Below are 26,407 nucleotides of genomic sequence, written 5' to 3' on the forward strand. Positions count from 1 at the left end.
AAGGATGAGCATGGGGTTGGTTACATCTGGGACTGATCCAGTCATTCAGAAAGCTCAAATCAAACACAGGATTATAACAGAGAAGAATTCTGCAGCAGAACAGACCCTCCATTTCAAAAGCGTGACTTTGTTTTGCCTAAATTCTGTACAGTCATACCTTGGTTCTGGAACGCCTTGCAACTCAAACGTTTTGGCTCGCTAACACCGGAAACCTGGAAGAGAGTGTTCTGGTTTGTGAATGTTTTTGGGAAGCTGAACATCCGAAGCGGCTTCCAATCAAGTGCAGGAAGCTCCTGCAGCCAATTGGAAACTGTGCCTTGCTTTTCAAACAGATTCTGTTCGAGAACCAAGGTACGACTGCACTTCATGGGACAAACTGCCTATCACGCTTTGTCAACAAAGGCAAGAGCAGCTCTTTAATATTCAGCAAGTCTGACCATTAAATCAGCTGGAGCACCACAGCTGAATTTCAGTTTCATGTCATGGATATAAACTATTTTATAATGATATGAGTTTGGAGAGCAGGGTAGGTTGTGTGCCTGAGTTCCTTCAAATACCCGGATTCAGCTAGTGTTAAAATCTAAGCAAGGATGCAAAGTTTTGAAATCACCAGACATTTCTTTTGGTAATGACCCTCTAAGTACGGGCCATTAAGGTAACAAAAGAAATGGCTCTGTACATGAGACAGAAAACCGGTGGGTCTTCCTCAGCTTGCTGGTAGTTAAAAAGACAAATACAGTGGTACCTCGGGTTTACATACAGTGGTACCTCGGGTTTATACGCTTCAGGTTACATATGCTTCAGGTTACAGACTCCGCTAAGCCAGAAATAGTACCTCGGGTTAAGAACTTTGCTTCAGGATGAGAACAGAAGCGGTGCGGCGGCAGCGGGAGACCCCATTAGCTAAAGTGGTGCTTCAGGTTAAGAACAGCTTCAGGTTAAGAACGGACCTCCAGAACGAATTAAGTACGTAACCAGAGGTACCACTGTATCAGAGTTGGGAGTTGACTTATGTGAGCTAGAAGGCTGCAGACTGGGCAGCTGGGAGAACCATGCCTAATTTCTGGTGGTGTCCAAGGCTGTGGCTATGGGAGAAACAAGACCCTCTCAGGGCATTGATGCTGAAAGCGAGATGAGCATCACAACCACATAGTTGCCTTTGACTGGACTTAACCATCCCGGGGTCCTTTACCTTTACCTTTTTTTTTTGCTTGTGTGGATGGGAAACTCCAAGATTTCAAAGCATAAAATTGAAAGCACACGTGTGGCGATAAAGGTGCACAAATGTGCACCAGGAAACACGGATCCACACATCCAGTAACACCTTGGTGTATACCTAGTCTCTGACAATGGACATGGCTTCTGCAATTATTTGACATTAGAGGGCACCAGGAAGTTCAGTTAACATTCCAGGGGCCAGGACAAGCAACTCCTGCTGAGATGAGAGAGAAGGAAGAAAAACAATTTGTGGTCCCCCTGTGCAGAATAGGTATTCTAAAAGTCCAAAGGATGTCAACCCTGACTTTGTGAAATTTCAATCAAATTAGAGCACAGATCCAGCCAATAAGGTTTGGAATAGACTATCTGCTACATACACAGACAAGTATATAATTACAACAGCTTGGAATTAAAATCCGCCCACATACAGCACTCAAAAAGTACATGAGAGATGCTCTGAGAACAAGCCACTGGTGCATTTTTTTAAGGAGACTGTGCGTTCGATGTTCAGCGAGGGATCTATTCAAATCTTATTGATTGTTAACTCAGCTAGAACACGATTCCAAGTATCAGCTGGGGTTCAGAGTGTTCCTTGCAGCTGTGCCAAGCACCTGACTCCCCAATTCTGAACTCTTTTAAGGGATATGTCAGGATCCGTAGCTGGCTGCTGCAGGAAAGGGAGAAGTGAAATCCCTCAATGCAGGCACAAAGCATGTTGCTAGGGCTGCCATATGTCCGGATTTTCCTGGACATTACAGGGATTTCAAAAGTAGAATTGATGTCTGGGGGATTTCCGAAATGTGGCACTTTGCCCTGGCAAGACAATTTAAAAAATCTTTAAAAAGCTCAATAACTTTCCAGGTGTTCTGGTTTTTAGTTGCAGAAATTAATTTTTATATACAAAATATTAAGTAAAGAAATAATAAATAAACAAACAAAAAAACCCAGCCTTACACTTCCCTGGATAATGATCAATATAAGATTTCTGCAGCATCCAGACAAGTGAAACACCAAGATGTGTAGGGTGGGGGTGTTTTTAAAGTTAAAAATCTGAAGAAAATACTGCTGGGAGTGCAAGACAAGGCAGATGGCTAATAAAAATGAATTTCCTACGCATTATTAGCAAAGGAAAGCAAGTGGAGTGTTGATTAATGAACAGGGCAAGGCCTCAAAGGGTCTGAAATTCTTCTAGCTCTGTTGTATAATTTTGCATCATTGGCACCGATCGCTGAAGGCCAAACTGCATGGCACATTGAACATGCTTTTCTTTTCTTAAAAAAAAAAATGTGCTTCAGGTAGATGGTGGAGGCATTTGCATCACCTTGCATCTAAAAGCGAAATTACTTAATTCTCACTCTCCAAAGCAATATGCGAAGAGGAGCACAGCAGTCCTTCGAAATTTGCACTTCTCCAGCCCAGTGACATTTCCAGAAAAAATGCATATATTAATATATCTTATATATTTAAAATGCATGTATTGATTAAATGTGCCATACAAAACACATTATGCTACGGCATACAAAAAAATGTGTAGGGTAGGAAAAATTCACACAAAAACGCTGACAAATTTTCGCAAGGGTTTTTGTTTTCGTCGCAAACTGACGTGGTAGTGTGGAGAAGTGGACATACGATGGGGGGGGGGGAATGAGAAACAGAGAAACTGAAACTGACAGCTTGCTGCTGGCTGGTGCCGACAGTCGATGGGCAACTTCAAGGTCCCTCCTGCTCTCCCCTCTTAGGATTTGTATTTTTATTTTGTAAACTGTAATCTTCAGATGATGGGTATTGGTACTATTATTAGTTCTTTATCTTTCCCAGACTTTGACCAGACCCAGCCCTTCAAAAAGAGGACTTCCTCCAACTTCTAACTTCCTCCAACTTCTAACAACTTCACACAGAAGACTGGCATCTATTAAGTCGGATACAAGGTCACCATAATGAAGGCAGCAGCAGGAGCATCACCTTCCTGTTCCTCCCTGCCCCTTTTCTTATTTCAATAGGCATATACCTGTGATATACCTGCTGTGATAGCATCTTAAAAAGCATCTTTAAAAGCATCTTAAAAAGACAGCATCTTAAAAAGCAGAGACTTCACCTTGCCAACAAAGGTCCGTATAGTTAAAGCTATGGTTTTCCCAGTAGTGATGTATGGAAGTGAGAGCTGGACCATAAAGAAGGCTGATCGCCGAAGAATTGATGCTTTTGAATTATGGTGCTGGAGGAGACTCTTGAGAGTCCCATGGGCTGCAAGAAGATCAAACCTATCCATTCTTAAAGAAATCAGCCCTGAGTGCTCACTGGAAGGACAGATCCTGAAGCTGAGGCGCCAGTACTTTGGCCACCTCATGAGAAGAGAAGACTCCCTGGAAAAGACCCTGATGTTGGGAAAGATGGAGGGCACAAGGAGAAGGGGACGACAAAGGACAAGACGGCTGGACAGTGTTCTTGAAGCTACTAACATGAGTTTGACCAAACTGCGGGAGGCAGTGGAAGACAGGAGTGCCTGGCGTGCTCTAGTCCATGGGGTCACGAAGAGTCTGACACGACTAAACAACAACAACAACATATACCTGTGCTGTGATAGCCGTCATAATGCTGACAGCCGTCATAATGCTGACTGCTTATGGCACATGGGTTCTGAGGAAAGGCCAAAGATGTCTTCCTTCAAAGTCAGACATTCTGGGTGAGAGGGCCAGGAGAATGCCTGTGCCACTGCTGTGAATTGCCGTGGAATAGATTTTTTATATTTTTTTAAAAATGTAAGATTAAAAAACCTTTCTAACCACCAGGGCATCTTTCTGGCCACCTTGTTCAAAATGCCTAGCTCAGAAGAGGATACCCATGACCCTTTTTCATAGCCCAGGCAAGATAGGGAGGCGGGTGGTGGAGGCAAGCAAATAGCCATCTACCGTTCATAGCAGCCAAGCGTGGAAGGTCACACAACCTTCAGGCCCGGCAGTGAGTGAGCGGCAGGTCAGGTGGGTGACAAGCCCTCCTGAGCTCTTGAATCATCATGCATTAGGTCTGCTCATGCAATTCAGTTCTCTTCTAGACCAACCATAATTGATCACAATACAATGATTCCTAGATCGTGCTCTTTCATAATACACAATGCTCCCCCATGGGGGAAAAGTCCCTCTGTACAGAAAACTAGTGTGTCATGGAGGAAGCTAGATTAGAACCTTTCTCGTTTGACATCCGCCTTTCTATGTGGCAGGATTTGATTTTCATTTTTGTACAGGAAAACATTCCCACTGTGCAGTGATTGCGTAAGATGGCACAGTGGGAAATGTATTCATCTGTATCTGTTTTAATTCTCTCCATAATATGTGCATCATTCCCTGAAGGATCTTATTCAGTAAAAGATTTCTCTCTCTTCATCCTACTCTCCCATTAAAATAATTGTCTTCCCTCTTACCACCCATTCATTACGTTAATATATTGCTGCCCTCAGGAAAGCTAATTTTGAGAAATACCAATTTAACATATGAAATGTTCCAGGACATTCATGATTGTTATTATTATTATTATTATTATTGCCAGTGCCCCCACTTTTTTTTTTAATAAATTCAAGAAAAAGTTATAGCTCCTCTTTTCTAACTTCCATGAGGGTGGTGATCCTGGTTCAAAACTTCCTTTTCAGTTCCCTTGAGGATTTGCTCATAGCCTGGAGAGGACAGAGTGCTCCAAAATGATTGTAGATATATTATGTGCTATGCTTTCGAGGAACTTGATCACTGACAAGAATATGGAAGTCAAAAATTGGTGGCTATGTTGGAATTGAGTGCTTCATGTAATGTCCGCTAATCAAGTCTGTTAATGTATTCTTTTTTTTTGGGGGGGGGGGGGTCTTCAAATAGATTAAGGTCTCAACCCAAACCATCAATCCACCACGCTTGGGAAGCAGGAGGGCTGAGCAGGCAGATGTTTCTGTCCATTCATCCCAAAACAGTCTAGCTGGCTTCCACCTCTGTTTTCCTCCTCTGGAATAATTCTCTGCTCCACCCACTGAAGTGTGGGTGGAAGTCATGCCAGTGGAATTGCCACTGGCAGTAATCCACAGAAAGCCCTCAAGAAATCTCCACTGGATCCTGATCCCAACCTACTGCCATCACTTGATGCCATCAAGCCCAATTGCTATGGCAGCTTGAGGTGGACACAGCATGAAGCAAGATTTCTCTTGCCCCACCACCAGCTTCCACCCTGGCCTGCTTTTTGTCCTGCCCCACTGCTGCCAGGTGGGGATCAGTCCCTCCTGCAGTTGTTTTTAAATATGCATAGGAGTTCATTTCTACAGATAATAATAATAAAAATATTATTTATCCCCCATCCATTTGCAAGTTCTCTCAGATTTACCTTTTTCCTAACATGAAGAGTGTTCTGTTATTGGGTTATTAATGCCTCTTTAGCCAAAATATCTCTGAATACTCTCCTTTTTCCATCCCCTCCTACAGTTTTCACACTTCTCCAGCATAAATTCAGATATTTTCTTTTCCTTCAGAATGCTCCAAACACAAACACACTTGCTCTCCCACTAAGGAACAGATTTTCTTTCTACCAGGCTAACAATAACAACTAAAATATTTTGTTTAATTCAGGACGGCTAATTAACCTTTTTGAGGTAGTTTGGACATCTGAGCCAATATGCTCTGAGCGCTATTTTAAATAACATTCTCCCTTGACCATTTCCTTTCTGTTAATATATTAATTCCTAGAATATAGCCTATCATGTCTCCTTCTTCTTTGGGCATCTTTCAAAGAAATTCCCAGAATAGGGGAAAGGAAAGGGTTTGATGGGCTGTGATCTTATGCTCACCTATGTGAGAGTAAGCTCCCCTGAACTTAGTGAACTACATCTGACTAAGCATTCTGGACCGGACTGGAGAAGACGTTGAACAGAAGCATCTCACTGATTGAGGTTGAGATAATACATTAGGTTCCTGAAGTTGTGTTGCTGTTGTTTACCAGGAGTGAGAGGAGTGAGATGGCAGGAATGTCAGCGTAGTGCAAACACAGAAGCAGAAATACCCAATATGCCTGCACCAGTTTGTTTGCACTGTACTGACCACCTGCTCTCCCTTCTGATAAGCAACAGCAACTCTTCTGCCAGGAAGCCAGTGCAGCAAGTCACCTGGCAAGTCTAGTGATCTGCTGAAGTCTGTTCTCCAATCTCTCAGAATCCACCCCCCCTGTAAAAGAGGTTTCCATTTTTCTGACCCTTCCCTAAAGTACTTAAGAACTTAGGTGGGTGTGATGTTTCACACTTACCTTACTATCGTGAGGTGCCTAAGGGTGGTGTAAGTGTGTTTTTCCTTTCCAGTAAACACTTCTCCAGCACCCTGCAGCCTCCCTGGATGCCCGTCTTTCACGATCTGAAAAAGCCCCATGGAAACAGTGGCCTCATGATATTTTGCCCTGGGCTTAAACTGAAGTCTGGGCACCTGGGAAGACCACAGAGTGCAGATGTGATAGGAATTTTATGGTCTTAGATATATGGTAATGTTCATAAGTGTACCAACCAAGCATGTACATAGATCAGCACAGGAAGACCAACCTGGAACCATTTTGATTCCTAACCTGAGCAAATGTTTTCTCTGTAAGGTCAAAGTGGGAAACCTCCCCATTGTCTCTTTCCTCACAAATCCTGTCTTAAGGGTATGTCTGTGTTTGAATAGGGTGTGAGCCTGTGACATGGCCCAGGAACTAAGTATTTATCATTACAAAAGACTGGCCAGGCTCCCCAGGCAATCCAATCAAGTAACCTGCCAGACAGGAGATAAACAACAACAGGAGAAAAATTTGAGGCAGTATCATACCTCAGAAATGGTTTCCTCACAAAATAATCCTGATTTGATAGGGCTGCTAAGAATTCTTCACAGGCCATGATTCCTCTCAGAGCTACAGTTAGCCAGAGTCCCCTTGGAAGAGGAATTTATTGTTAAACAACTCTGAGAACCATATCTCTGGGGGGTGGGGGGGCGGGGGATAACAGGGATCTCCTAACAACTCATTGCACCCTTAACAAACTACAGCTCTCAGGATTCTTCAGGGGGAACCATTTTGGCTTAAAGTGGTATCATACTGCTTTAAATGTACAGTCCTACCTCGGGTTACAGACGCTTCAGGTTGTGTTTTTTTGGGTTACGGACCCTCCAAAACCCAGAAGTACCGGAACGGGTTACTATCAGGTTTGGGGGGTCACGCATGCGCAGAAGTGCTAAATCGCACTTTGCGCATGTGCAGAAGCACCAAATCGCAACCCGCGCATGCGCAGATGCGCCTCTGCAGGTTGTGAACACTGCAGGTTGCGAACGTGCATCCCGCACAGAGCACATTCGCAACCCGAGCATCCACTGTGCAGTGCATATGTAGTGACATTGGGGTAGAAGAGATGTTTTCTTCATTTTGATATTCTCTTCATTTTCAGTACTAAAAACATTTCTTTCCATTACTCTTCCTTTAAGATCAAAGCAGTGTTATATCCAAGGTAGATACTGCACCACTGAGCCATGGCCCAGGGCGGAGGGGAGAGAGGCAGAGTCAAACATTTCCAATTATGAGCGAAATAGCATTTCTTATCTCCAGCTCTACATGTGTTTTCTTCTTATAAGATAAGGAGGAGGGGAAATAAATAAAGGGGAAGCAAAAATAAGAATTGTGTGGTATCCATCCTACTGAGTGGGCAAAAGTCAGGCAAATGCTTATTATTTTTATTATTATTACAACTTGCAAAAGATAAAATATTCAGTTTCTACACACGCATAGGGTTAGTCCCCGTCCCCCCGAACAATGTGCAAATTCACCTGGTGTTGCTTGGCTTCTCTGTAATTTGCTCAGGTCACACGCAAAGCATCTAAGCTTATCTTAGTAAAAATGTGGGAAATGTTGACTTCCTCAGATTTAGCAAACATCTTCAAAGGACAGGATGAGGGATGGGGAAAGCGTTTTCAAAGAGCAGATAGGAAGCTTTTCTAATCTGGAACATATGCTTAACTGCAACTGGAAGTGAAGAGTTTCACATGAATATATATATAACACATAACTTACTGCAGATCTATGAAAACAGCATGATTATCATGACATTTACTCCTACTTGAACAATCTCTGGAAGAGATACATGACAGCTTTACCGCAGGAGACTGTCCCTGTTCTCAGACATACCAAGAAACCATCAAGGAAGTGAAGCTGCTAGCCCTACACAGCCCCCCCCCCCCAATTGAGCAGTAAAAGGAAAAGTCTTGTGGAACTTCCAAGCTCCACTTAATCAGAAGATGCCATTGTTTTCCAGGTATCTCAATGTGATTTCTCCTGCTCAGAGAAGGTTGGTCCTTCCCCCATCCATCTCAGTCCATCCTCAACTAGTCTCACTTTTTACTTAGAACCAGACCATGTCTGTCAACACCCTCCCTTCTTAGTCTAAGTGTTGCCCTTGTAGAACTCAGCTGGGGGAGGATGGGGACAATTCTAAAATTAGTGGGCTCTGCCTGTCACTTTCACGGGCTCTGCCCACTATTGACTGCCCTGCTTTCTACCCTACCATTCCCAAAGGGCATTCGGGTACCCCTAGTCCTGCTTTTCCTCCAAGTAACCCAGATTTGTATGAGAGAGATGTAATCCCATGTTTACCCTCAAAACAGCTGCTCCCTAACAAGAAGATCCGGGTGAGGTTGGCATGAAGTCACCTGGATGCTCAGAGATTGGATCCTTAGTTGTCCAAATCCAAAACTCTATCTGCTACAAGAATTTATATGCCACCATTTATATCCCCCCAGAGGCTTACATAAAAAGCCATAAAACTGACCAAAACATGATATATACTGTAAAACATTGAAGTATGACTATATTGAAACACAGCAATTAAATCAAAACGGAGCACCAATATTAAAAAGAAATCTCAAATCATAAGAAATTATTCAGGCTCTGTTTAAAAGCCAGTAGAGTGGGGAATCAAACATATCTTTTCCGGGAGAGAATTCCACAAGCACTGAACAGATCAGGACTTCCTATTCTGTTATCTTTTATGTTGTGAACTGGCCTGAGATCTATGAAAGAAGGGTGATATACAAATTTAATTAATAATAATAATCCGTGCTGTAAGGCTAACCTGCTCTTCTGACTGCCTATCAAACCTAGCTATAACCAAGAAGAATTTCATTTTGTTATTTCATTTAATTGTCATTTTTCTCACAGCTGTGCCATCACTGTATCATCATGGCTACTAGTTTGGGATTATTTTGTGTGTAACCAGGAGCAGAAGCAAACAGGTGGGCGGCTGCATCTTTCTTCCATGGTTCAGATAACTCACATGGTGCCATCAGTGTAGGACTTTAGGGCAGACATCTAGGGACCGCTGAGCTGAATGAGCAGGAGAGCCTCTAAACACAGCTAGCACTGTGCCAAAGATTTCTTCATTTTTTAAAAAAATGATTCACCACGGGTTAATGAGAAAATGAACTGCATTCAAAAAATCATTAGAGGGGAGAGAAAACGTTGATGAAATTCTCTTGCATGGGTGTCTTTCAGTGATCAGTTTACTTTTGAGTTTGCAAAGGGGAGATGCAAGTGTAATTTCTTTCATTCTGGAATAATCTGTCTTGCAGTCCACACTTTGCAGCCCTCCCAGGTGCCCACCATCCCAGAAAACAGCACAACATCTTAGTGCAGGAGGTTAGGAAAGTCTTCCATCATGCATTTGACAGTTGGCCATTGCTTGCTTTTAAGTGAAATAAATGCAGGTGATAGGTAAAAGAAAGCGCAAAGATCTCAGGCACTTGGTAGCCAGTTTTCAACGTTTCAGTTGAAATTCAGGGGGGAAATGTTATGAGGTAACTCCACCCACGTGGCTTTTTCTTCAGACTTGGAAGCGCAGGCAGCCAGGGAGGCTGCAAAGCACTGGACAAATGTTTACTATAAAGAGAAGCGCACCCACCAACTTTGGACCCTTTGCAGTGATAAAGGGAGCTCAATCCCCCAAACACACTGAAATTCTAAAGCAGCACCCTGTGAATGAAGAAGCCACTTTTGTGGGGAAGAAACCATTTGAAATGTTTCAGCACCGCACTGCACCACACACAGCATCACTGGCTTGCCACATTTTGAAGTAAACAAAATAATATACATTACTATCTAAAGAAAACCCTCCTCATATTAAGTCAAAAATCCACACCATACATTTAAAACACTCTTATACTGCTTTAAACAGTGGTGTGACTTCCTCCCAAATAATAATGGGAACTGAAGTTTAAAAGATGCTATCATCAATTTCCAGAGTTGTTTAACAACCAATCCCTCTTTGCAGGGAACTCTGAGAATTGTAGCCATGGGAGGAAGAATAGGTATCTGCTAAAAACTTTCAGCACGCTTAACAAATTACAATCGCCCAGATTTTGTGGGTGGAGAGCCATGACTGTTAAATATATAGTGTAGATGTGCCCTCACAACTTGTGGCTGAAGCTTACACGTTTCCCCTGTGCAAGTTCTTCTGGAATAGTAAAAGGAGGGGTGCTTTTTATTTTTAAAAACAGCACTGTGCAAGGGCTTACTCCTGTGCTTCACAATGTTGTGGCTAACATACAAAGCTGTTCTTGATACAAATTAAATATCAACTTATGGAAACTTTTTTAAAAACTTCTTGTTTTATCTCATTTTCTCCGTCCTTGCCCATCTTCTCCAAAAAAACAACAACAACCCCTAACTTATGAAAATGCACTTCAATCAAGGCCTGTATGGAAATATAATCTTCTCATTAACAGAATCCACAAAACAGTTGTAGGATGTACAAGGCAGAATCAAAATCGGTATTACATATTCAAGAGGATGATTGCTCCCAAAATAATCTCATCCCTTTTATTAGGCTCTCTGGAGGGAAATCTTGATTGCAGGAAAATTGTTCCTCCCCAGCCTCCCACAATGAGCAAGTACCACTTCCCAAGGGGATAATTAGCACTCCTCCGACATCAGTCTCCTCCCTCTCTTCCCTCCCACCTTAAACTCCTTGATGTTTAGAAGTTAAATCACAACACCATCAAAACCACTGCAGATACCGGTGCGATTCTAGATGATCAATGGTCTATCTGGTCCTTAAAAAAAACAAACCATAGTTGCACACCATTTCCTGTCTCATTATAAAAAGTTCACCCGGATGAAACACACAATTAAGATGTACTAATTAGCTGACAACGTTCTTTCACACTTTCCTGCCGAAGCAATTATTTAATACTTGAAGTATTAGAGAACAAGCTACCCAAGCCTGGAGACTCATGTGGTTCAGGTCTTCCTGAGCTGTACTTCATGCCTAGGGAATCACACAAGTTTACACACGCTCCTACATAAATATATATATATATATTTCTGCACATAGACGTGTATCAGATCAGGAAGAAGGCTAGGCAAAAACATTCATCCCATGCATGCAAATTATCTGTTAGCAGGAAGGCTTTGTAATACCAAGATTCCTCACCTGAAATCTGAAATTGCACTTATTGCTTGTATTAAGAACATCATAAGAACCTGGCTGCTAGATCAAGTCAAAGGCACTAACTTTAACATCCTGTAGACAACAGTGGTTTTAATTATCAGACCTTTGATGGGCTTTAACATAGAATGTTTTTAAATTGCTGGGTTATTGCTTGTTTGTTTACTACTGATTAATTTGGGATCCATTTTGTTTCGTTTTAAGCCAGGGGTAGGCAACCTAAGGCCCGTGGGCCAGTTGTGGCCCAATCGCCTTCTCAATCTGGAATCAGTGTGTTTTTACATGAGAAGAGTGTGTCCTTTTATTTAAAATGCATCTCTGGGTTATTTGTGGGGCTTGCCTGGTGTTTTAACATGAGTGGAATTTGTGCTTTTATTTAAAATGCATCTCTGGGTTATTTGTGGGGCCTGCCTGGTGTTTTTACATGAGCAGAATGTGTGCTTTTATTTAAAATGCATCTCAGGGTTATTTGTGGGGCATAGGAATTCATTCATTTCTCCCCAAAAAATATAGTCCAGCCCTCCACATGGTCTGAGGGACAGTGGACCGGCCCATGGCTAATAAAGGATGCTGACCCCGGTTTTAAGCTTTTAATTCTCATGTCACGCTATTAATTTGTCAATGTTATTTATCCACCTTAGATATTTCTTCAAACAAAAAGGTGGCTATGAACATTTTAAAAAGTTAATAAGATCCCAGGCTTTTCTGTTCTTATTTCAGCCCAAAGAAACATTTCTGAATTGTCATAATTCAGATGAATTGGCCCATCAGAAACTCAAACCAGGAACGGAACAGGAATTGCGCAATCTAGATATACTATAGTCAATGTTGCGTGTTATCTTTAACATATTCCTTGAGAGCCTTTGTAAGTAATTATTTTATCCAAACAATGCCATGCTGTATTTTACGCTCGGGTAAATTTAGATGAAATCCCAAAGTTATAAAGCATATTGTAGCAAAGACATTTAATAAGGATTAATCTGCATACATCTCCTTTATTTTTTTCTTCATTTGCCATCATTATGACTCTAATTGTGATTCCGTTGTATTGTTATGCAAATCAGAGCCAATCCAGCTTATGAAAGGCAATGTTCTAGTGGCTTGACTGTTGCCAAATAAAGAAGCCATTTTGAGACAGCTTCACACACAATCCTATGAAAAGCCCCTCAGTTGTGGATGCTGTGTTGAAACCATGATACAATCTGAAGCCTTGCTCTGTATCTCCCTCACTTTACTGAAATGAGAACCAACTTCCTAAATGAGAGTAATTAATTAATCACATGGTTCCTAGAACTGTTAGCATATTCAAGGACATGTAATCATCTCTCTGTTTAGTGAAACTTTAATAGCCCAGGGATCCAGAAGTGATTATACTACAACTTTCATCAACCCTGACCATTGACGATGCTAACTGGGGCTGATGGGAGTTGTAGTCTACAACATCTTGGTCAGGTGGCTACTTGCATAACAGAAGCAATGGTTGCACAACACTGTGCCTACTTTGTCATGTTCTTAAACCATACACCAGGCTTCCTCAAACTTGGTCCTCCAAATGTTTTGAGACTACAATTCCCATCATCCCTGACCACTGGTCCTGCTAGCTAGGGATCATGGGAGATGTAGGTCAAAAACATCTGGAGGGCCAAGTTTGAGGAAGCCTGCCATACACCCTTAATAGAGCTCTATCAGCAGAAGATTTACCTATTCACATCAATGAAGAATGGCAATTTTTTAAAGCATAGTACCAAACAATCTGAAAAATGCAGAAATAATTTTCTTTCTACTCATCTTAACTGACTAAGGCTGCAGTCCTATAGACCCTGGGATGGCATCCCTATAGGGTGTTTTAGGATCTCAGAGAGAGAGAGAGAGAGAGAGAGAGAGAGAGAGAGAGAGATGCTCCCAGAGAGGAAAGTTGTCTTTATGAGGGCCCTTCCATGCTGACCTGCCCAGTTCTTACAATCTCTTCGTAGTGACACCACCTTCTGTGGTTTGCAGTCAAATGCTCTACCACTGAGCTATACCCCCACTTTCTGTGATTTGAAAGGTGGCAGCATGTGAAAGGACCTTCTCTGTGGTGGCCCTCAGGTTATGGAATGACCTTGCTCCAAAACTGTTTCTTGGCTGTCGCCACTGTATGCTTTTCAATAATTGGTCAAGATGCACCTCTTTACCCAGACCTTTGCTTGAATGGGTATCTCCCCTTCTCTTACATTGCTGCACACAGCAGTTATGTGCTACTGTTTTGTTACTCTGATATCAGGGGTGTAGGTATGGGTGTGTTTTTTAAAAAAATTAATTGTACAGTGGTACCTCGGGTTACATACGCTTCAGGTTACATACGCTTCAGGTTACACACTCCGCTAACCCAGAAATAGTACCACGGGTTAAGAACTTTGCTTCAGGATGAGAACAGAAATCGTGCTTGGATGGCGCAGCGGCAGCAGGAGGACCCATTAGCTAAAGTGGTGCTTCAGGTTAAGAACAGTTTCAGGTTAAGAATGGACCTCCCGAACGAATTAAGTACTTAACCCGAGGTGCCACTGTACACTGAATTTCTTACAACTGTGGTATTTTTTTATTTTATTTTTTGCAATTTGCCCAGGGACCATTTAATGAAGGGTGAGCTATAAGTACAAAGAACTAATAAGTAAATAACTAAATCATGGTTGAAATCAAAAGTACTGGGCACAATGTTGAAAAGAAGGATGAGCTTCTTTTGCGGAATTAGACGGCAGCAGCCAAAGTGGGGGGGAAGAGTACTGTTCCTGCATTGCTCTCAGTCTGTGACTCATCTTCTGGGAGTGGGACCAGATTGTCTTCTTGTTCCACTTGCATGAGAGGGAAATGAATCCCGAGCAAAGTCAACATGCTGCCAAGTGTGTGTAAAAGAATGCCAGCATCTGTGGTCCATTCTTCTAAATTGCAGTCGAGTGAGGTGGCTTTTGTTGTTGTTTGTTTAAAAAGGATCTTTAAAAAAAGAAAGAAAGAAAAGCTTGCCGACTTGTATAAGGTGTTTTGAGGCTGCAGTAAGAAGCTTAAGGAGACCCGGAGGGGGAAACAGGTTTCAGGGACGTTTACAGGGATGGACTTGGGTTGTCTTTCAAAATGTGACGCCCTGTGCAAAGCCCAAATTTGGCACCTCCAAATGGATCTTCTCAATTATGGATCTTCTCAATTTTCCACCCACTCAGCTCAGTGCCCCGTGCGGGGAACCTCCTGCACCACCCTAAATCTGACGCTGACATCTGGGGTTGTGGGTGGAAAAGCAGTGCATTATTGCCCTAGAATATGTCAGGGACTGGGCAGAGGAGGAACGGTGGAGACCACCTCCCCAGCCTGACCCTTCTAGAGAAGAGGAAGACAGGTCAGAATTACAGCAGGGGGTTGAGGGAGGTCACAGCTCAGAGGAAGATGAGGGGGAAAGTTGGGAAATAATGGGAGAGGAGGAGGAGGAAGAGGAAGCACCAGGGGGGCGACAGCTGATGGACACAGTGTCTTTAGAAAGCATTCCAGACCCCACCCCTCTCCCAGAACCTGGTGAGCCTTGAAAGTAGGAGAGCAAATAGCTCAAAGGCAGAGGGTGCTTGTCCGCACCCATAGAGCAGATGAGAATGACTAATGAGGAAGTGGGAGAGACGGGGGACAGACACTTGGGACAATGCCATTATTCAAAAAGCTGGGTTCTAAAGCCTCTCTCTGTAAATACTGAATAAAAAGTGGATGGTAAGAAGCATTTCCTTGTCTATGTACGTTCCTGGGCAACTGGCTGTGGGAGTTGCTGGCAGCCTCCTGACAGAATAACAAACCCTGCTAAATCTGAGCTCATGATATAGATACAATTCTCATGCTGGGATTTCACTTATGGAAGAGCGGAGTGTACAACTACATAAATAAAACCCTTAGAAATGCCACATGCATTTCTCACATGGGTGAGAGAGATAAGTTAAACCTTCCCTTCCCTGCTGTAGTCTTGAGGAAAATCTGTCCTCAGAAGCTGCTGTAGTGGAAGAAAGAGTCTCCCACTGACAGAAATGGGAGATTTCCCTCCCAAAGCTAATACCACCTTCAGAGAAGGGATCTATGCATTAGGACCATAGCAAGGGAATAAAGGGTTAAATTAAATTCAGATAATTATCACATTGTGTTTTTAATAGTCTGTTGGGAGCTGCCCAGATTGGCTGGGACAACCCAGTCAGATGGGCGACATATAAATAAATAAAAAATTATTATTACTACATGTGCAGGTTCAATCCCCATATGGGACAACTGCATATTCCTGCATTGTTGGGGGTTGGATTAGACAACCCTCATGGTCCCTTCGAACTCTACAATTCTATGAATCTATGTGCATGCACACACACACAGCTGATGCAATTTGCATTTAAAGAAGAACCTGTGCATTAAATGCAAACATACTTCTACTTTCACTTCTGCTTTGTCACTGTATTAGACCAGGGGTTCCTGCTAAAGGGTTGACTGGAATATGTGCACCGTTTCTTCAGTGAAAGGGTCACTTGAGTATCCCACATTATTAACAAACTTCACGCTCATCCATGTGCATTATTTCAAAGCACTTTATTTCTTATTTGGCCTGTCTTCATGAAGATAAATAAGCCATGCTTGACAAATGGTATCATCAACCTAACCTGAATATTATTGTTTAAAGATGCTAATGAGGGTACCTTTTTTTCAAAAAGAAAAGAAAAGTAGTAGACCTGAAAGTTTCCCCGTTCAAACAAATGAGTCAATGTATGCAGAAGAGGCTGTGCGGTATGTTGTTTTTATTAATGCTTTGGGAAACTCTGCGCTAATAAGGCCTTTTGTTACAAATAAACAGGCTATTAAGTAACAACTGGGGTGGCGAAGCTCACTGTTCGTTTTAGCTCTTCTGTTTGTCGATGCAGTGAAATTATCAGGCAGTGCTTATTATGGCTGACAATTGCCAGGACTAAATTGTAGATGATTTCTCTCTCTCTCTCTCTCTCTCTCTCTCTCTCTCTCTCTCTCTCTCTGCTTTTCTGGCTGCTTTGACATGCCTGAGCCAGGATGACTCCTCCTTAGATGAAAACCCTAATGATGATTCCCCAATGACAGAAATGAGCAAGATTTTATGGGGCCTCCTGATTCCAGCACTATGCCAGGCATAGCCAGCATCTCCAGAGAAGTGGCAGCAGGCCCATCCGCAGCAGGAGACCCATGGATGAGGATCCTGAGTGGACCACAGTGGCTCTCACACCTGCAGAACAGATGGAGGAGGTTGACTCCTCAGGGAATGCCCGGGTCAGAAGACTTCGTATGTCTCAAGGTCCAGAAGAACCAGGCTCTTGGGGAATAAGAGGCCTCTTCAGAATGAAGAAACCTTGAAGGCTGAATCCAGGCAACCAGGTTGCATAAGCTCCTCTCAGCTAGCTGAAGAGTATTAGCTGCTGGAACAACCCAGGTCTTTAACAACCCAGTTTCTTCTTCTGGCTTCCTCCCCTGACTGATCCTGTGCTACTGACCCCTGCTAATATTTTGCTTTTGAAAACCTACCTAGTTCTACATTGCTTCATGTGCAATGTCACACTTGCCTTATGACCGCACCTACCTTTGGACCTCAGCTGCTCCTTAGGACCCTGTATTTCTGGGTTGTCCTAATAGCTGACTGCAACCTTTATCCTCTGGTTTTAGGCAGCACCCTGTCCTGGGGCTCTCATTTCTCCTTTGGCTTTGCTCAGGGACGAAGCAGAGTAGAAATCCGTAATTGAGCACAGAAGCAACAACAGCATATGCAGTGACATGGTGGTGAATTTCGAAGTGCCAAAGCTCACCGTGACAGCCATCCTAAGCATCCCCCCACAAAGTGAGTCCCATAGCTATGCTCTCATGGAGAATCCAAAAATGCAAGCCACTGTGTTGGCCCATTATTATTATCACATGCCAAAGAGCAGCAGTACAAAGTACAACACCCTATTTCTTGGGAGCAGCAAGATTGCATTCCTGTGCAAAGCTTCCTGGAAGGAAGCACCAGCACTTCCTGGCTCCACTTAGCGCTGCCTGCATGGGTTCAAAAGGCATTGGGCAAGGGCTTCTGCTGGCATAATGGGGCTTCCCCACTCTCCTCTCCCCGTGCCCCCCCCAAACTTGCCTGGGTAGGATTGGGATTGTTGCACAAGAGGAGGGGGAATAACATTCCATGTGGCAAGCATACAGAATGTTTATAACAAGACAACGTTGAATTCTGCACATTCAGCTCTAGCAAGAGATCTTCAGCCAGTCGAAGCATAACCTTTTAGCTTTTAATTAGAAATGCAGGCTTTTTAAATTAGAAATGCAATCTTGCAAAGAGGTGTTGCCATTTCGGCTGCCAGTACGAAGGAGGAATGCTGTCAAAGGAAAGTATACAGCCCCTGCTTGATTTTTTCCCTCATTCTCTGACTTCCTCTAAGCTAATCTATTATCAACAAACTCGAGAGTCTCATTGTCATCACATTCACTTGCCAGAGCGAGGAGAACGCCATCAGTTACCCTGGCGTTCCGGCAGATGACATCATCGCTCCTGCTCTAGCAGAAAAACCCTGGATAGAGATGTACTCCCCTTCCTTTATGCCTCTGAGCATACAGAGGGCTACAATAAACCAGCAAGAAAGCAGTTTGTTGGGTGTCCTATCACATACGAGGGACGTATTGCGGATCCCTTCTCAGCGGTTATGTAGCTCAGTAGCACATCACATGCTTTCAATGCAGAAGGTCAAGGTTTGATTCCTAACATCTCCAGTGAGAAAAGATCAGGGAGCAAAGAGCCCATGCCCCTGGTCTCTGCTGTCACACTGCTACCATCTATGGGGGGAAAATAACACTTGAACGCTTGCACTGTTGGTGGCTCAAAAATATGAGATTCCTGTATTGCAAGGGGGTTGGACTAGATTGCCCACAGGGTCCATCCCAACTCTACAATTTTATAATTCTATGAAAGGATGTATGCAGCAACAGGGTGAACATCAGTGTTCAGCTGGTCTGCCCTGGACACTTGGATCAGGAGTGTTCAATGGTATCCAACTAATGAGTCCCATCAGTGCATGGATTTGCACTTGTGCAACAGAACTTTCCCGCTTTCCTCCATCACACACACCCCATGATATCTCCAAATCTGCTCCAGAGGGTTGGGAGAACCCCTAGAGCAGATTTAAGGGGGAGATATAGGGGTGGGAATTCCATTATGCAAGCAGGAATCCTTGTGCTGATGGGATGTATTAGTTGGCTGGGGACTTGGGTGGCGCTGTGGTCCTATAAACCACTGAGCCTCTCAGGCTTGCCAATCATAAGGTCATGTGTGTGATGGAGTGAGCTCCCGTTGCCTTGTGCCAGCTCCTGCCAACCTAGCAGTTCAAAAGCATACCAGTGTGAATAGATAAAAAGGTAGGTAAATGGTATTTCCATGCGCTCTGGCTTCCGTCACAGTGTCTCATTGCACATGATCCAGAAAAACTGTCTGCAAACCAACGCCGGCTCCCTCAGCCTGAAAGCGAGATGAGTGCCACAACCGCATAGTCAAATTTGACTGGACTTCACTGTCCAGGGACCCTTTACCTTTACCTGTTAGTTGGCTACCACCCTTTAGATGGAATAATGTGTGCCTTTTTCCCACCCGAACCCCAGAAAACAGCTTCAAATCTAGCTCCCCCCCCCCCCCCCGCGTATTCATAATATAATTTTTGTGTGGCATTTCTGCTGCCAATTGCGTATAAAGGCATGGACAATTAAAAACACAGGAAAGAATTCAACATCACATTATGTCCATCATTCCATCAGGGCAAAGCATTGCCAGGTGGAACAATCTACCCTACATTATGTTCTAGGGGTTCTCCTGACCTCTTCCCTCATGAACCAATGTTGGGGATACAGAGGGAGCACAGAGGGATAAGGGGGAGGGAAACGTGAATCTTTGTGTATGTTTCTGCTGATGAGACTCATTTCCTTCATGATGCTGCTGCCTATTTGTACTTATTGCTCTAGCTGAGACACCTTGAAGAAGTGATATATTCCAAGAATGCACACAGACAAAACAGTGTAGTCCTCACCTAACAGCTGCAAAAGACTCCTGTGAATTTTCAGAGGCTTATACGTTTATGGTTTAAATGCCTTAACCAGAAAAGTCAATTCAATTCATTTAAATTACAGGCTTCTTCATTTGCTCTACTGAATGGTAGCAAAATTGCCTGGTTTCTGTTTTGACCTTTAACTAGGGTTGGATGAATCTGTCAGTTTTGTCTTCTCTCACATTTCTCATTTTTCCAGTCTCATATTTTCCCATGGGTTTGTGGATTCTTTGAAAAGAAAAAGTCCACCTTTTATTGCTCATTTCTGTATGCAATTTTGCCTAATTTGCACATCTTTGCAAGCAGTTTCCCTGTGCTTCATGCATTCTCGTGTGTTATTTGCACCAACATATGCATTTTTATCCACCCTTTCCCCTAATACATGAATCTCTGTATGCACTATTTGGCTGGAGAACTGAATTGCAAAATTCTGAAAAGTGCAAATATAGAAGGATTATTGGGCGGCATATTGTATTGGGAGGTGGAAAATAGGCACAGTCACATCAAAATGCAAAACAAGCCACGTTTCACCCCCAGGCCTACCTTCTCAAACAATATTTTGTCACCACTCCTTGCTACATGCAAAGACGCCCAGCAGGCAGCTGCTCATGGCTTGCTGAACTGCTCTAACTGATCTCTGGAAAGAGAACTGCAATGACTGAATGATGGGCAGCAATGAAATCATCAACACATTTGGCTGTAGCATCAAGTGTGAGTGCAACTCCTTGGCAGGAAAACCAATGCTGTTTCACTGCAGAAACTTAACAAATGGATATTGACAGGGTCAAGTAGGAGTGCGAGTCCTCTGTAAGCTTCCCTGTTTACCCGCGGCTGCTTGGGTTAGAGGTTTGACTTTTTCTCCCTTCTGCGCAGCTGTTGCAGATAGACACTTGTGGAAGACACAGCCTGATAGTTGGAGATACAAGCATGACTTACTGCATATGATGCTCTGTGCAGGGATGCCTTTGAAAATGGTCTGGAAACTGCAGTTGGTCCAGAACAAGGATGCAAGACACTTTGCAAGACTGGGATGAAGATGATAGATAGATGATTGATGGTAGATAGATAGATAGATAGATGATAGATGATAGATGATAGATGATAGATAGAGATAGATGATAGATAGATAGATAGATAGATAGATAGATGATAGATAGATAGATAGATAGATGATAGATAAATTAGATAGATGATAGATAGATGATAGATAAATTAGATAGATGATAGATGATAGATAGATAGATAGATAGATAGATAGATAGATAGATAGATAGATAGAGATAGATAGATGATAGATAGATGATAGATAGATAGATAGATAGATAGATAGATAGATAGATAGATGATAGATAGATGATAGATAGATAGATAGATAGATAGATGATAGATAGATAGATAGATAGATGATAGATGATAGATAGATGATAGATAGATGATAGATAGATAGATAGATGATAGATAGATAGATGATAGATAGATAGATAGATAGATATAGATGATAGATGATAGATAGATGATAGATAGATAGATAGATAGATAGATAGATAGATAGATATAGATGATAGATAGATGATAGATAGATAGATAGATAGATAGATGATAGATAGATAGATAGATAGATAGATAGATAGATGATAGATGATAGATAGATGATAGCATCAACCACTAGCCATAGCAAACTTAACTATAGAAAATACATTTTGGGGGTTTATATCAATAATCAAATAATAGATCTTATTCTAATTGCCCCCGCTAAAAACCTTGCAGTTTTTGCTGTCACCTGATCATCTTGATCTGCTAAAAGAAAGGACACAGTAGCATTGGTTGAGCAACCCAGCATGGACAATAATAGATAATAATAACCTCACTCCTGAAATCTTTATAAAGAGTGCTAGCCAGAATGGGACGAAGCATTTTGACCATTTTATGCCTGGGCTTTGTCAGCTGCATTGGCTCCCAGTCCATTCCTGGCTCTGTTAAAATTGTTGGTGCAGCCTTTGACCTGCTAAACAGCTTGGGATCAAGCTACCTGACAGACCCACACCTTCCACATGTTATCTGCTTGTGCCATCAAAAGTATGAAGAGCAGGATTGCACACCACTTCCCAACATCCCTTGATGATTGACTTTGCTGGCTGAAGCTGATGGAAGCTGGACTCCAGAAACATCTGGGCAGCCCCAGATTCTCCATCCCTGATGTAAAACATATGTCCCTGGTGTGTTCAAATGCTGCCTGGTTTTCCAATGAAAAGAAACCCAAGGCATCTGTTATGAAATAACAGGTAAGCTTAAATGAAAAAATGTTTAAAGCTGGAAGAAAAGCATAGCAGCTAATTAGCATAAAGGAAACATGCCAACATTATATAGAAGCACTTTTATTCCTTAGCTCTGTAAAATAAACTGCTGACCTGTGATGTTGAAAGGTGGATTGAAAGCAATTTGCAGGCCAGAGAAATCTGTACATTCTCACCTCCTGAAATGTAGGTGTAAAAGATTGCCACTGATGTTTCGGAACCTCAAAACTCCTGGGTGAAAAGTGTAATTTCAAAAGAGCTGCTGTTAGCATCATAGTGCACATTTGTGGCTGCCATTTGCTGTCCTGTTAAGAGTTCTTTGGAGATATATGCAGTGGTGAGCTCTGGCTTTCAGTGCACATGGATGCACATTGTTTTAATGGTTTAACCATTTCAGATGCACTTTGCCAGCTAACTCAAAGGACAGCTGCTACAAGTTTTCAGTAGAAACCAGCTGTGCACACCACTGATTGGCTAGTACTTGCAACATCACAAACCCACATCCCACCTGCAGAGAAATGTTGCAACAGTTTTTTAAATGACAAATGTTCATGCTTCACTTTTTAAACAATTACATGGATAGCCCATCTGAAGATCATGGAGGGAATTGAAGCAGAGATGGCTGAAATCATTGCTTTAATCTCTGGTCAGTGCACTTTGTGCAAGCTGGGCTCATGCTACGCGAGAAAAAACAACAAAACAGCAAGCCCTGTTCAAAGGAACGCCTATGTGCTGTGCACATTTTGAGGTCCTGTTCAATTCTGAAATGGATGTGAGCTCTCTTTATGAGAGAAGATATGTCCTATTAATTTTTCCTTTGTATGTCACTCATGCAGATAACTCCATGAGCTAGGACAATAGCCCCAACTGACGCTTCCTTCTCTTGTTCTGACGCTTCCTTCCTGATATTTCATAAAACCAATCAATATGCTGCCATATGTCAGACCTTAAGCTGAGGCTCCAATACTTTGGCCACCTCATGAGAAGAGAAGACTCCCTGCAAAAGACCCTGATGTTGGGAAAGATGGAGGGCACAAGGAGAAGCAGATGAGATGGTTGGACAGTGTTCTCAAAGCTGCTGACATGAGTTTGACCAAACTGCAGGAGGCAGTGGAAGACCAGAATGCCTGGCCTGCTCTGGTCCATGGGGTCATGAAGAGTCGGACACAACTAAATGACTAAACAACAACATGTCTGACCTGTCAAATATTCCCTTTATGTGATTTTAAAATTGACCATTTAAAAAACAAAACCAAATGAAGAATGCCCACCCACCCATCAAAGTGGAGTCCTTGAAAACAAGCACAAGTAACTGAATTATCGGTGGTCATTTGGGGATGGAACTGGACATGACCAGACTTCATTTCTGCCAAACAAAACCAAGTCTTTTCCCCTTTTCTTTCTTGGAATACTGAAATAGGACTTCACTTGAATCCCTTTACACATGGTGGACTACTGACAACCGTGTTTACCCAAAGCACTACTCTGTGTAATGGATGATGCCGTATGTTCTAGTTGTTGTTATACTGAAGAAGAATCTTGCTGAATCAGATCAGCAGCCCATCTAAGTCCCATGCGGTATTCTCACAGCCGCCAGCCAGATGCTGTAACATCTTAACATCACATTATTGATGTTTATAAAATAGAAACCGGGTGTTGGCCAATAAGATTTTTTTTTTATTTCTATGTGAGATTTCTTGACCGTGCTTTCTCGTAAAGTCCCGGGGGCAGACTGCAACTGGTGTGTGTGTGATAAAAAAAATAAAACAGTTACAGTTATGAAAACAAGTAATGCTGTTCCAACCAGGCAGAACAGTATAGATTTGGTAAAAGAAATGGGTTCCACCCCCAAAAAAAACCCACCTTAGCAGGCAAAGGCCAGAGTAAAGAGGTGTTCAATGAAGATGCTAGATGCATCTTTGTGAGGAAGGAATTTCACAATTTAGAGGCTGCCATAGATAAAGCCCAATCCCGGAACACCGTTCCCCACACTTCCAACAATGGCAGAACCACCAAGAGAATCTGGTTAAATTACACTGGATATATTTCCCAAGAGTCAAAAAAGGTTATTTATGTATGCCACTACTGCAGCCCATGTTTCGTTAGCCCAAAAATGGAAACCGAGCAAGGTCTCAACTAACGCAGAATGGCAACTTAAGCTGATGGAATATGTGCATCTTGCAGACCTAATATAGAATAAGAGAACAAGAGGAACATACATTTAGAGAAGACTGGGAAATGTTTATTGAATATATGGGGGTGTTGTGTACACTTGAAGACGTTGGCAGCATTAAGATAAATTCAACAGTGTAAATAAGTTTTGATGGATGTAATAATGGAATACTGAATGGTTTAGTTTATGTAAAATATGCAGGGATTTATGGTATGCAAAACAAACTATGGAAAGAGAAGAAGGGAAGTCACTCATATTTTAGGATGTTTAAATGAGCATTCCAAATCATAAAACAGAAAATTTAATAAAAATTATATTTTTTAAAAAATTACACTGGATATAACTGAATAACAATAAAATATCATGAACAAAATTCCCTAGATGCCAGCCAAAAGGATGAGCTTCAGGGATCTCTTTAACTCTAGTTGGAACTTGGAAGACTGCCAACTTTGGGCGGGGCATTTGGAACGTTGAGAAAGTGCCGTGGGCGTCAGTCACAACATGGCTGTTGTAGCTACAAGCTGTGGATTCAGCTTGTGGATGTGTGGCATAACTTAAAATGGCTGCTGTGGGGAATGTGTGTGTGTGGCGTAACGCAAAATGGCTACCACATCTAAAAGAGCAAGAGAAAAAAACAGAATGCCCCCCTACACACACACACCAGCCGTCCCAACAATGCTGGTTATGGTTTGGAAGACAGCTATATCAACCAATACTTTGCTTGCTCACCAAAATAAACTTTTTACATCTCTCCTCTGTTTGAAATGAAAAGGAAGGTGGGTGCCCAATCTTGGCATCCAATGAAACATAGCCATGTTCAAGGGTGTGTAAGTTCAATGTAGGAGAATCCAACCAAACCAGTTGAGACTATTCACAGGTGCCATAGGAAGGGCTGATGGGTACATTGGAACCTTCAGCCATCATGGTGATGACGCCTGATGTACAGGGTCATCAGACTTTCAGAGTCCCTAATCCTGAAGCTCAAGCTTGGTGATATGATGGGGTGGTCGACATGTAGTTCAGACCCGATATTTTGCAGGTCTTATGACACACAGATTGCAATCATGGTTTTAGTAATAACAACAACACCCCTTAGAATCAACTTGCAATGCTAATAAGAGAAAATATCCTTATCTACCTTGAGCCCATATCACATGGATAAACCTGGGTTTGGTAGCAGTAAGGGATGCCTTGGTGTATCACACGTGTTCCCAACACTGGATTTCAAAGACCAGGCTCTTCTGCCTCCATTTCTTTAAAAAACACCAAGTTCAGTAACTTGTCTTTCATCTGCCTAACATTATTCACCTGATTTTGCGCAGAAGGTTCAGAAATGGCACTTTTTCTGGATAAATAGCCCAGTTCCCACTGGGACCTGTTGTACAGGGAGCAACATAAAAGAATGAGTCCAAGAATAGTAGACTAGGAGGGGGTAGGAAGCACAAGTTTAATCTATACTTTCCCAAGCTGCTTTCACTGAATCTGAAATTCCCTTGTTTCCTTTCAAGTATGTATTTTCTTTTTCCTGCTGTTAACCGCGTGGATAGGATCAATACCAGTCTTTCATTCCCAGTGTTTGAAATCACCCCCTTCCTACAACTAACTCAAAACAGCGGATGCAAATGATGACAACACCTTTTGACTTTAACCTCAAACCTTTGTCACAGCAATGTTCCTTCATGAGCTATTCGATTTTGTAGTTTCAGGACTTCAAACTGTGGCTTAAGTCACAGTCATGTCTGTGCACCTGGTGACTCAAAACATGAATGGCCTCTACTGAAAAGTCTTGAGTTCAAGGGGATGCAAGGACAGGGCTTTCTGTTTGGGGTGTTGCAGCCACTGATGTTCTGTTCACACACTGCAAGTCATCACTGGATGCTGATGAACCTGCACCTGTGAATTAAGCCTTTGTCATCATGCTGAAAGCAGGCAATCAGACAGCCAGTGATAATACAGAAATGGGTGCACCTCTTCAATGGGAGGTTCATTCCATAGAGCAAAACCTTTGGGCCCAACAAGCTTCCTCTGAAAGGTACAGTTTCTCTATGAGCATCCTTCCATCCAGGAGGACCATGCCCACATCCAGTTGAGTTAAAAATGTTCAGTTTGGTCTGTTGCTTCCAAGTTGCCATGTTCTCTTCTGCCCCTCCACTTTTTTGCCCATGGT

At 42.5% G+C, this 26,407-nt stretch overlaps 1 protein-coding gene across 2 annotated transcripts in view; it reads right to left on the reverse strand.

The window, feature by feature from the left end:
* Window positions 1–26,407, reverse strand: part of PDE1A (phosphodiesterase 1A) — a 144,397-nt gene that overhangs the window by 116,211 nt on the left and 1,779 nt on the right. The gene's annotated exons all lie outside the window — the stretch shown is intronic.

The sequence above is a fragment of the Podarcis tiliguerta genome (assembly GCF_965153285.1).
Source record: "Podarcis tiliguerta genome assembly, chromosome: 1".
NCBI classification, from domain to species: Eukaryota; Metazoa; Chordata; class Lepidosauria; order Squamata; family Lacertidae; genus Podarcis; species Podarcis tiliguerta.